The sequence below is a fragment of the Hyperolius riggenbachi genome, chromosome 9 (genome assembly GCF_040937935.1).
Source record: "Hyperolius riggenbachi isolate aHypRig1 chromosome 9, aHypRig1.pri, whole genome shotgun sequence".
NCBI lineage: Eukaryota > Metazoa > Chordata > Amphibia > Anura > Hyperoliidae > Hyperolius > Hyperolius riggenbachi.
In genome coordinates this window covers 140,865,459-140,879,081 of record NC_090654.1, presented here as the reverse complement: position 1 = coordinate 140,879,081, position 13,623 = coordinate 140,865,459, and positions in this window count along the sequence as shown.

Here is a 13,623-nt window from a genome sequence, read left to right as displayed (position 1 = left end):
GTCTATAAGTACTGGCCGCACTGTGTAGGTTGCTGCCCCACACAGTCTTCCTGCTAACTTACCAAACTTTCCCCCTTTTTTAAAAGGTTGTCTATATTACTTTAAACATGTAACGATCGGTGTAACACAGAGAGGGTCTGATTACCAGTGAACTGCAGTCTCACCAGGTATACAGAATATACCCGATTATTGGTGATCTGCAGTATCACCGATAATCAGATATATCTACTAACCTCTGGACACCAGGGAGAACAAGTGAGTGTTTATGCAACAGTATACTTTGAGCACTTCTCCAGAAGTATGTTCCTTCCTATGGCCTAGACTCTCCAGGAGGGAGGAGGTAGGCTGAGGGTAGGAAGGTCAGAGCGTGAGTGACACCCAAGAGGGAGGGTGGCACTAACAGGTCTGGGAACTGCCTCTAACAGTAAGGCCAGTTCTCGAGGTCGGCAAGCCAGGTCGTTAACACACAGACAGATAAAGTACAGAATCAGGATGCAAATACAGAGTCCAGGAACGAGCAGAGTTTGGCAACAGGATATCAGAAATAGCAAGGTACAAGATCAGAGTTCAGAGGGATCGTCAGACAGGCGGAAGGTCATAACAAATAATACAATGCAATGGTCCTAATGCTAAGGTGTGAACGCCTTGATGTCAACACCTTTGGAAACTATGCTAGAACACAGATACAAACAAGGTCTGAGTGCTACCACGTTGTGATCGCAATGGCAGACAACCAGAGAATGCCCAGCACCCAGTATATATAGTAAGGTGCTCTCCGGCGCCTCCCCTAAGTGCTGAACCAATGGCAAGTGTCATTGGCCAGTGTTTCTGGCTGTCATATAAGCTCTGCCTCTCAGCGCGCGTGCGCGTCCTTCTGAATCTGTGTGGACTAGCAGTCCCAGCCACACCAGACATGTCTTGCAATGTAATCCCTGATTCAAGCGCGGGGACCGCCGCCTTGCTCTCTAAGGGAGCGGCGGTTTCCACGCGTCCGGCTGCACTGTCAGTAGCTCTGCTATCTGTGCAATCTGCCACCTCCAACGCGGAATCCGCCGCTCTGTCCATGCGGCATGCGGCGGTTTCTCCGCGTTGTACCGCCAAGTTGGACGCGGAAACAGCCGCCTCACTCTGAGCCCTTGCGGCGGCTTTTCCTCATTTTCTCACAGTACCCCCCCGAGGAGTGGACTCCGGACAGCTCCTACCAGGCTTCTCAGGATGCAACGCATGGAACTCCCTTCTCAATTTGTCAGCATGCATGCGACACTCAGGTACCCATGATCTCTCCTCGACACCATACTCTTTCCAATGAACCAGATATTGTACTGAGTTCTGAACTATGCGAGAGTCTAAAATCTTCTCTACTTCGTACTCAGGTTGGTCATCTATCATCACCGGAGGAGGAGGAGTGGGACCCACATGAACTGCTGGTTTAAGCAGGGACACGTGAAAAGATCTCACGCCGCGCATACTGGCAGGGAGGTCAATGGCATAAGTGACATTGTTGATCTTTCTGGTCACTGGGAATGGACCCACATACCTGGGCCCCAGTGGCGTTCCTACCATAGGGCGGCATGGGGCGCCCCGCACCGGGTGTCGGGTGCCCCAGGGGGTGTCACCAAGGCCTCCCACAGAGGCCTGTGCACTGTGCAGGCAGGACAGGAGGGGGAAGCAACCCGGAAAGGAGGGGTGGCGGGGAAAGCGGCGGGGAGGGGGGCCGGACCCCCCACCTCCCTCACCTGGGTCCCCTCCTTCTGGCGCTTCCCCCTCCTAATTAGCAGCAGCTTGATGAGCGGGCAGGAGCGGGCGGAGAAGACTTACTCACCTACTTCCTGCGTTCCAGGCGATGGCGCATAGCGTCATCGTCACCTGACGCTGGTCTCCACCTTCTCCACCGCCCACTGTGCTTCCTGATTTGCGGAAGCACAGTGAGCGACAGAGAGACCAGCGTCACGTGAGGATAACGTTATGCGCCATCGCCTGGAGCAGGTGAGTAAGTCCTCCCCGCCCGCTTCGCTAAGCTGCTGGCTGCTGCTAATTAGGAGGGGGAAGCGCCGGAAGGAGGGGACCCCGCCACCCCACCTTCCAAGCTTCCCTCATACCGGGGGCACCTATGCTACACCGGGGGCCACTATGCTACACCGGGGGCCACTATGCTACACTGGGGGCCACTATGCTACACTGGGGTCCACTATGCTACACTGGGGTCCACTATGCTACACTGGGGGCACCTATGCTACACTGGGGGCACCTATGCTACACTGGGGGCCACTATGCTACACTGGGGGCACCTATGCTACACTGGGGGCACCTATGCTACACTGGGGGCACCTATGCTACACTGGGGGCACCTATGCTACACTGGGGGCACCTATGCTACACTGGGGGCCACTATGCTACACTGGGGGCACCTATGCTACACTGGGGGCCACTATGCTACACTGGGGGCCACTATGCTACACTGGGGGCCACTATGCTACACTGGGGGCCACTATGCTACACTGGGGGCACCTATGCTACACTGGGGGCACCTATGCTACACTGGGGGCACCTATGCTACACTGGGGGCACCTATGCTACACTGGCGGCCACTATGCTACACTGGCGGCCACTATGCTACACTGGGGGCCACTATGCTACACTGGGGGCCACTATGCTACACTGGGGGCCACTATGCTACACTGGGGGCACCTATGCTCCACTGGGGGCACCTATGCTACACTGGGGGCCACTATGCTAAACTGGGGGCCACTATGCTCCACTGGGGGCACCTATGCTCCACTGGGGGCACCTATGCTCCACTGGGGGCACCTATGCTACACTGGGGGCACCTATGCTACACTGGGGGCCACTATGCTACACTGGGGGCCACTATGCTACACTGGGGGCACCTATGCTACACTGGGGCCACTATGCTACACTGGGGCCACTATGCTACACTAAACTATACTGGGGCCACTATGCTATACTGGGGCAACTATACTAGCTACACTGGGGCAGTGGCGGTGCCAGGGGGGTGGTTTGGGTGCTGAAGCACCCCCTAATATTGTCCAAGCACCCCCAGCGTGAACTGATTTTCGGCGTCTAATAGACGCTGTGTCAGTTCACTGACAGCAGCAGCCCGCAGCTCCAACAGCGGCAGAGCAGGGCTACAGTAAAATGGCGTCTGAAGCCCTGCTCTGGAGACTGAGTCTGCAATGCAGGGCTTCGAGCGCCATTTTCCCGTAGCCCTGCTCTCAGCGCGGGAGTTTCAGTTGCTGGCTGGCTGCAGAGGATCGTGAGAGCTGCGCGCCGGACGGAGGCCGGGACAGGAGGTCTGCTGCTGCTTCAGGTGAGTAAATTTTTATTTAATTTATATTAGCAGGTGTATCGACTGTTCTGGCCAGGTCTGCTACATGATTGAAGTGTTTTCTGGCCAGGTTGGCCACATGATTGCATATATTTTCTGGGCAAATCTGCCAACATGATTGCATGTATTTTCTGGGCAAATCTGCCAACATGATTGCATGTATTTTCTGGGCAAATCTGCCGACATGATTGCATGTATTTTCTGGGCAAATCTGCCGACATGATTGCATGTATTTTCTGGGCAAATCTGCCGACATGATTGCATGTATTTTCTGGGCAAATCTGCCGACATGATTGCATGTATTTTCTGGGCAAATCTGCCGACATGATTGCATGTATTTTCAGGGCAAATCTGCTGACATGATTGCATGTATTTTCTGGGCAAATCTGCTGACATGATTGCATGTATTTTCTGGGCAAATCTGCCGACATGATTGCATGTATTTTCTGGGCAAATCTGCCGACATGATTGCATGTATTTTCTGGGCAAATCTGCCGACATGATGGAACGTGTTTTTTGGGCAAATCTGCCGACATGATTGAACGTGTTTTTTGGGCAAATCTGCCGACATGATTGAACGTGTTTTTTGGGCAAATCTGCCGACATGATTGAACGTGTTTTTTGGGCAAATCTGCCGACATGATTGAACTATTTTCTGGTCAAATCTGTTCACATTACGTGTATTTTCTTGAGAAAACCTGAACAATTATGTGAATTTTCTGGGGAAAGGCCCACTGTCTTTGTGTTGCACTTTTAAGGGGAACCCGAGGTGAGAATAATATTGGGCTGCAATATTTATCTCCTTTTAAGCAATACCAGCTGCCTGGCTGCTGTGCTGGTCCTCTGCATCTAATTCTTTCAACCATAGACCCTGAATAAGCATGCAGCAGGTCAGGGGTTTCTGACAATATTGTCAGAACTGACAAGATTAGCTGCATGATTGTTTCTGGTGTAATTCAGTTCACTACTGCAGCCAAATAGATCAGCAGGGCTGCCTATTGTTTAAAAGGAAATGAATATGGCAGCCTCCATATCACTCTTATCCCGGGTTCACTTTAAATTAGTTAGCTCTGCCCTCATCTGGTCATGGCCACGCCCATTTTTCGCCGCATGTTATAACCGCACCCATTTTTTGTTAGCTATACTGGTGCCACTATACTATACTAAGGACAACTTTAGGGGGGGGGAGCGAGCCTACACCTGGCATTACCCTCCGTGTCACGTTTAGCATGCCACATTTGCTGTTTTTTGGTTTTTTTTATGGGGGGGGGGTGTCTTTTTAATACCCAGCACCGGGTGTCAAATGCCCTAGGTATGCCACTGCTGGGCCCCAACTTAGCTGAGGGCTGTTTCAAGGTCAAGTGACGTGTGGACACCCAGACTAAATCTCCTGGCAAAAACCTCCACTCCAATGAACGTTTCTTGTCAGCTTGACCTTTTTTACTTTGAAACGCCTTCTCCAAATTATTTTTCACAATCCACCATGTATCTTTAAATGACCTTTGCCAGGCCTCCAGAGCTGGAAACGGAGTGGAGGCGACTGGCAATGGGGAGAATTTAGGCAATTTCCCGGTCACTACCTGGAATGGACAAAATCCTGAAAAAGGAACTTTTTAAATTATTGTGCGCAAATTCTGCGAAGGGTAAAAACTTAACCCAATCATTTTGCGCTTCTGCAACGTAACACCTTAAAAACTGTTCCAATGATTGGTTGACTCTTTCCATCTGACCATTGGTCTGTGGGTGGTAGCCCGATGAAAATGACAGTTCCATGCCCATTTGGTGACAGAATGCCCTCCAAAATCTGGAAACAAATTGGACTCCCCTATCTGACACGATGTTTTCCGGAATGCCATGCAATCGGAAAACGTGGATGATGAACAAATCGCCAATTCCTGGGCCGAGGGGAGTCCTTTCAAGGGCACAAAATGGGCCATTTTACTAAAACGGTCGACTACCACCCAAATGACCGACATGCCCTCAGACTTGGGGAGCTCACCCACAAAATCCATGGACAAGTGGGTCCATGGCTCACTCGGGGTGGGCAAGGGCTGCAATTTTTCCCACAGATGCCAGTCGGGAGGGCTTACTCCTCGCACATACCGCACACTCTCTAACAAACTCTTTGGAATCGGCTGCTAGAGACGGCCACCAAGCGCATCTGGCTACCAGATCCTGTGTTCTGGAGGCCCCAGGGTGTCCCGCATTCCTGTGTGAATGGAACATCTGCAAAATCTGAAGGCGAAATGGCAGTGGGATGAACATAACCCCTTTGGGCTTCCCTTCCGGGATGTCCTGCTGAAAAGGACCTAAAGTCTCTGTCCAATCTTCCCAAGTCTCAGTTGTAGCTAGTACCAGTTTCTGGGGGACAATGATCTCTGGGGGGGAGGGCTGTGCTGTCTCTGGCTCAAAGCATCTAGACAGAGCATCTGCCTTAATGTTTTTGCTCCCTGGGGTGTACGTAATTATAAATCTGAATCTCGAGAAGAACAATGACCATCGAGCCTGACGGGGGCTTAATCTTTTGGCTCCCTCGATGTATTCTAAATTTTTGTGGTCAGTGTAAACTGTAATCGTATGTTCTGCTCCTTCCAACCAATGACGCCATTCTTCAAAGGCCAGTTTGTTGCCTATATCGTAGTTTCTCTCTGCCGGAGAGAACCTACGTGAGAAGTAGGCACATGGGTGTAATCTGCCCTGCAACCCTGACCGCTGAGACAGCACAGCCCCTACCCCAACCTCCGAGGCGTCCACCTCAACAATAAAGGGATAGGAAGTATCAACGTGTCTCAGGATAGGTGCAGAGCAAAACAAATCTTTCAAAGTGGAGAATGCATGCAAAGCCTCTGGAGGCCAGTGGGTAGTATCTGCCCCTTTCTTAGTGAGACAGGTGAGGGGCGCAATAACAGTGGAGTACCCCTTTATGAACCTTCTATAGTAATTGGCGAAGCCTAAAAATCTCTGAAGAGATTTTAACCCCACTGGTTGAGGCCATTCCAACACAGCAGAAACCTTGGCAGGATCCATGGACAGGCCCGAGGTGGAAATAATGTACCCTAAAAAGGTGACAGATGTTACTTCGAAAATGCATTTCTCCAATTTGGCATAAAGCATGTTTTGTCTCAGTTTATCCAATACAAACTTGACATGTGTCCTGTGCTCGGAGAGGTTGTTAGAAAAGATAAGTATATCATCCAGGTATACCAACACAAACTTGCCCAATACCTCCCTGAATACCTCATTGATCAATTCCTGAAAGACGGCCGGGGCGTTACACAGCCCGAAGGGCATCACCAGGTACTCGTAATGCCCATCGGGGGTGTTAAAGGCCGTCTTCCATTCATCGCCCTTTCTGATTCGCACCAGGTTGTATGCACCCCGTAAATCCAATTTTGAAAAGATCTTAGCGTTGGTTATCTGTGTAAACAAGTCATCTATCAATGGCAAAGGGTAGCGATTCTTTACTGTAATTTTATTCAGGCCCCGGTAATCTATGCATGGCCGCAGGCCTCCGTCTTTTTTCTTAACAAAAAAGAACCCTGCGCCAGCAGGCGACCGAGAGGGGCGAATAAACCCTTTGGCTAAATTCTCACGAATGTACTCCTGCATGGCCACTTTCTCTGGCCCAGACAAATTGTAAAGATGACCCCTAGGGGGCATACAACCAGATCGGAGATCGATGGGGCAATCAAATGGGCGATGTGGAGGTAACTTATCTGCAGCCTTGGGACAGAACACATCAGAATACTCGGAGTATTGTACTGGTACCCCCTCCAACTGGATCCTGGTCTGGCCCAATGTCACTCTCCCTAAACACTGCTGAAAACAGCGATCTGACCAACTAGTTACACTGTTGGTGTAGCCATGGCATGCCGAGGATGACTGTGGAGGTGGTCATGTGTAACACACAAAACTGTAGTTTCTCTGTATGTAACACCCCTATAGTAACTTCTACCTCTGGTGTCTGGGACAGCGGATGATCACTTTGCAGGGGGGAATCATCTACTGCCGTAACCTGAATGGGTGGTTTTACTGGGGTGAACGGAATACCCAATCTCTTTGCAAATTCAAAATCCATAAAATTTGCTGCAGAGCCAGAATCAACAAAAGCCTCAGAAATCTCAGTTTTATCTTCCCATGTGACTGTACAAGGAAGGAGTAATCGTCTATCTTCTAGGGGTAAAAACTGTGTGCCTAGGGTGCTACCCCCTACAACTCCTAGGCAGTAGCGTTTCCCGGCTTGTTAGGGCAATTACGTACTCTATGACCCCCTTCTGTGCAGTAAAGACACAGCCGTTCCGACATCCTACATCTTCGCTCCTCTTGGGATAGTTTTGACCAGTGGTGCTCATCTGAGCTAGGATATCCGAGTTACTCGGATATCCTAGCTCTTTTTTCACTATTCGAGCTCGAATACCGAGCTCGAATAGTATTAACTATCCGGGCTGTGCTATCTGAGCGCACTCGGATAGCAAGCAGCTATCCGGAGATATCCTAGCTATCCGAGCTCGGATAGGGTCACAAGCTCGGATAGCGTCACGACAGACGTCACCTCGAGTCCTCACAAGCGAATCAGAGGGCTCCAAGCCCTCTGACTGTAGCCAATCACAGAGGAGGAGCCTGGCCAAGCCCCCCTCTATAAATAGCGGACGCCATCTTGCCTCACTCATCCTGCTTGCGACTTACTGACTGATTGTACTGAGAGACTGCTCCAGTGCTTTTTGTCTGTGTGCAAGTGCATTGCTATTGTTCTAAACCTAGCGTTTTTACACTCCAACACTTGATCTTCAACTGTATTGCTTTGTATTGTAGATAGATTGTATTTTAGGCAGTTTAGGTTGTGTGATTAGGGACTAGGGAGGGAGAGTCTGTCACTGGTGCTGCTGCTGCAGGCCTGCAGCCAGCAGCTAGGCCCTGTGCCTGCCCTGCTCTGTGCTCTTGCTCTAGTCTGTAGTTACCTCACCTCACCTGTGCTCTCACCTGTCCTTACTGTACTACTTCTGTGTTAGATAGATATTGTACTATTTTATAGTTAGCAAGGCCCAGCTTTACTGCTATACCTGTCCTACTGTATCTGCTCTAGGTAATCTAGTCACACCTGTTGTGTTGTTTAGCTAGATCCTTCTATTGTTTAGTTAGTACTGTAGTGTACTCTATTCTGTGTATAGGTACCGTCCGTCACCGCGTTACTTAGGGTCTTTGTGTGCGCAGTCAGTGCACGTCTGCGCTGTCCGCACCCTCTCATTAGTTCTACACCCGTCCTATTGTTTATTACTTCTATTGTGTATTTGCTGACTTGTACTGTAGTCTGTGTATAGGGACACCGTCAGTCAGCATCAGCTAGGGTCTTTGTGTGCGCAGTGCCCACTCTCTCGTTAGCGCTACACCGATCTCTGCTGTAGAGTACACCTGTCCGTCACCTCACACACCCACCACCACCAGTCCCACCCCATTAAAGTACCCCACTTGTCCCACCTGCCTTTACATACATAAGTTTTTTTTTTTCATTTGTATAATAATAAAAATATACAATGTCTGGCACTGGCAGCCACGGTCAGGGCAGGGGCAGCAAGGGCAGCAATGGCATCGCCAAGAGAGGAGGTCGTGGGCGTGGCAGCCGCGCCACCACCACCATGCGCAGTTCTGCGTCTGCACCAGTGGCTATTCCGCCATTAGCCACTGGCCGTGGACGCCTTGGCCGCCCAACAGCTGCAGAGAGACAGCAGCAGCGTGTGGCCCAGATGTTCCTCCTACTGCCAGGTCGTAGCCGTCCTATTGAGGAGAAGGATGCAGACGCTGTGGTGGAACTGATGGTGGATGAGCAGGCCACCATTAGCTCTGGAACAGAGTCCTCCACCCCCGCCACCACTCCTGTTCGCAAGAGCAGCAGCAGCTGCCCAGCACTGCCTGGGGGAGAGGAGGAGGAGTGCAGTTCTCCAGCCCCAGCGGGCGACACCAGCACCCTGTCACTCAGCACCTTCTTATGGACCCCAAGCACAGAGAAGGTATGGAGTGCTGTTGCGGAAGAATTGGCAGAGGAAGGAATGCTCATGGGCACTTTGGGGGATCATGCTTTGGATAGTCAGACAGTGGTGACTGTCCATCCGCCCATGCATGCAGAAGGGGAGTTTGGGGGATCCCAGCAGGACATGTTTGTGGAGGGGGAGGATGATGATGACAGGGAGCAGGACAAAGACTGGTTGCCAGGTCCTGGGAGTGGGGATGTCATCAGCTCTGAGGAGGAGGAGGAGGAGGATGCGTCTGCGGGCCTTGCTAGAACAATCAGCATCGCAGGCATGGGCAGGATCACAAGTGGGCGTGGTATAAGGAGTGCAATAAAAATTGTAAAAAAGAAATTAGGCTGGCAAAGATCGAAGCTGAAAATCAAATCGCTAGGGATATCAAATCTAACCCAAAAAAGTTTTACAAGTACATCAACTCTAAAAAAAGAAAGGTTGACTGTATAGGAATCCTAAAGGATGAGGGTGGGAACTCAATGGTGGATGACCAAGGTAAGGCAGAGTTATTAAATGCTTTCTTCACAAAGGAAACAGCACTGTTGCAAATTACAGAGGCAGAAGAGTCTCAATCTTCTAACTGTAATATTAAATACTTAACGCAGGAAGAAGTAAAGGCAAGACTAAATAAATTAAAAATAGACAAGGCACCTGGCCCGGATGGCATGCATCCTCGGGTCCTAAGAGAATTAAGTTCAGTTATAGCTAAGCCCCTTTATCTTATCTTTTGTGACTCTCTTGCAACTAGCAGAGTCCCAGTGGATTGGCGTACAGCCCACGTTTTCCCATTATTTAAGAAGGGCAAAAAATCTGATCCAGGAAATTATAGACCTGTAAGCTTAACATCAGTTGTATGCAAACTATTTGAGGGGTTACTAAGAGATACTATACATGACTTCATAGTAGAAAATAATCTTATTTCTCAGCATCAACATGGGTTTACTAAAGACAGGTCCTGTTTGACTAACATGCTCAGCTTTTATGAGGTAGTGAATGCTAATATGGATATTGGGAATGCTGTAGATGTGATATACTTGGACTTTGCAAAGGCCTTCGACACTGTTCCCCACAGAAGTCTGGTGCAAAAGTTGAGGATGCAAGGACTGGGGAAGAGTTTGTGTGCATGGATAGGGAACTGGCTAATGGACATTAAACAAAGAGTTGTGGTCAATGGATCGTACTCAAAATGGGAGACTGTTAGCAGTGGGGTCCCACAGGGGTCTGTACTGGGTCCAGTGCTCTTCAATTTATTTATTAATGACCTAGTAGATGCAGTAGTGAGCAATGTTGCTATTTTTGCAGATGATACAAAATTGTGCAGAATCATCAACTCTCAGGAAGATAGTGTCATATTGCAACAGGATCTGGATAGGATGGCTATATGGGCACATACATGGCAGATGAAATTCAATGTTGACAAATGTAAAGTCATGCATTTTGGTCGTACCAATGGTCTAGCACCATACAAAATAAATGGGATACAGTTGGGAACATCAAACTTGGAGAAGGACTTAGGAGTACTCATCGACAACAAGTTAAATAATCGTACTCAATGCCAAGCCGCTGCAGCTAAAGCGAACAAAATTTTGGGATGCATTAAAAGGGAAATAAAAACTCGAGATGCTTGCATAATATTGCCCCTGTTTAACTCTCTAGTAAGGCCACATCTGGAATATGGAATTCAGTTCTGGGCACCACATTACAAAAAAGATATTGCAGTTTTAGAGCAGGTGCAGAGACGAGCTACAAAATTGATACGTGGGATGGAAGGTCTCGCTTACCAAGAAAGGTTAGATAAACTGGGTTTATTTAGTCTAGAGAAAAGACGCCTTAGAGGAGATCTAATTAACATGTATAAATACATCACAGGGCAATATAATAGCTTGGCGGATGAGCTTTTTGTTCCTAGGCCTTCTCAAAGGACTAGAGGACATGAGCTGCGCATGGAGGAAAAACGTTTTAGCCATTTATTTAGGAAAGGGTTCTTTACAGTAAGAGTGATTAAGATGTGGAATGCATTGCCACAGGAAGTCGTTATGGCAAACTCTATACCTGCATTTAAAGGGGGCTTAGATGCTTTCCTTGCGTTGAAAGACATCCATGGCTACAATTACTAGGTTATGCCTAATGATGTTGATCCAGGGATTTTATCTGATTGCCATCTGGAGTCAGGAAGGAATTTTTCCCTTTTGGGGCTAATTGGACCATGCCTTGTGGGGGTTTTTTCGCCTTCCTCTGGATCAACAGGGGTATGTGGGGGACGGGACGGAGTTGTACTTTGTACTGGTTGAACTCGATGGACGTATGTCTTTTTTCAACCAAAATAACTATGTAACTATGTAACTATGTAACTATGTATGCAGGCCACACAGCGTGCTGATCAGGAGACGAGTTCTGCCAGTGCCACCACCAGCCGCACCAAGAACCCCCCCCCCCCCCCCAACCACCACAGGGAGACCAGCGGCAGCAGCACCTTCCAGGCGAAGGGGCAACTTCACCTCCCCAATATGGAATTTTTTCACCCTTCCATATTTGGAGTGCAAGTATGCCACCTGCAACCAGTGCCGCAAGCAGCTCAGCAGAGGGAAGGAGCCCTCTGTGTTTGGCACCACCTCTCTGGTCAACCACCTTGCAGGGAAACACTTTCACGAGCATGAGGAGTTAGTGAAGTTGAAGGAAGCTGGCAGTGGCAGTGGCAGACCCGCCACCACTGCGAAGCCGTCGGCAGCAGGAGTACGTCAGCAACGCACTGCTCCTCCTCCCTTTGCAACTCCTGCCGCCGACACTGAGGCCTGTTCTGGCAGCCAGTCCTCAGTGGCCTCCTCTGCTCCCTCCACTGCTTCCCGTGCCAGCAAAAGACCTCGCCAGACCCTGCTCAGCGACACCTTCCAGGGGTTGGTCAGGGTTCTGCCTCCCAGCAGCCGTCGCGTGCGTCAGCTGAACGGCTTGCTGGCACTGGCCATGTGCTCCCAACTCCTGCCTTATTCCCTTGTGCAGGAGGGGAGCGACATGCGTGCGCTCCTGATGTGTGCAGCCCCCGATTGGCCAATCCCCAGCCGCCATTATTTTGCACGCACGGCCATCCCTGCACTTCACCGCTCTGTGATGGCCAATGTCGGGAGAGGGCTGGAGCACGCGGTGGGTCAACGGGTCCATGTCACCATGGACTCGTGGAGCAGCCGGTTTGGGACAGGCCGCTATCTGTCCTTCACCGTGCATTGGGTCAGCTTGGTGAAAGGGGGTGAGGAGGGGGGAGCAGCATCGGCCGGCACTGCCAGAGCAGCAGCAGCACCAACACAGCAGTGGGTGGTGCCACCATGCAGGGTCAGCGGAACAGCAGCAGGTTCCTCTGATCCGCTTCCATCCTCCGCCTCACCAGCCCAAACCCCCCGCCTCAGCAGCAGCGTGAATCCCCGCCACTGCCAAGCGCTGCTGGAATTGGTGAGCCTGGGGAAGACCAAACTGACGGCGAACCACGTCCTGGCAGGGGCGTAGCAATAGGGGGTGCAGCGGTAGCGACCGCATCGGGGCCCTTGGGCCAGAGGGGCCCCGAAGGGCCCTCCCTCAACTACAGTATAAGTTCTCTATTGGTCCTGTGCTCATAATAATCACTTCTATATATACATTGAATAGTGGTAATCATTAACTAGCTGTTCCCCATCCCCTTCTTGCACCTCTGACACTGTAGTTGCCATTGGCAGGTTTTGGTGCGCCGTATCAATTGTTATGTATAGAGTGCCTGGGGGGCCCCATTGTAAAACTCGCATCGGGGCCCACAGCTCCTTAGCTACGCCACTGCGTCCTGGCCAAACTCCGAGAGCAGGAGAGGAATTGGCTGACCCCCAGAGGCCTCAGAGTCGGAGAGGTGGTGTCCGACAATGGGGCAAACCTGGTCGCTGCCATCAGCAGGGGAGACCTGACCCACATCCCCTGTCCTGAACCTAGTAGTCCAAAAGTTCCTGCGGACCTACCAGGGGATGGACCAACTCCTTGAGGCGGCAAGGAAGGTTGTGCGTCACTTCCGGCACTCGCCTGCAGCCGTGGCGAGCCTGGAAGAGGTGCAGAAGGAGCTGCACCTGCCATAGCACCGGCTCATGCTCGATGTTCCAACTCGCTGGACTCCACCCTGGCGATGTTGGAGCGTCTGGTTGAACAGAGGCAGGCTGTCAGCCAGTACGTTGCACGAGCAACAGTTGCCTCCCTCACTGCAACTGGGCGTGCCGCCACCAACCTCCCGTCCATCATCTCCACGGAGGACTG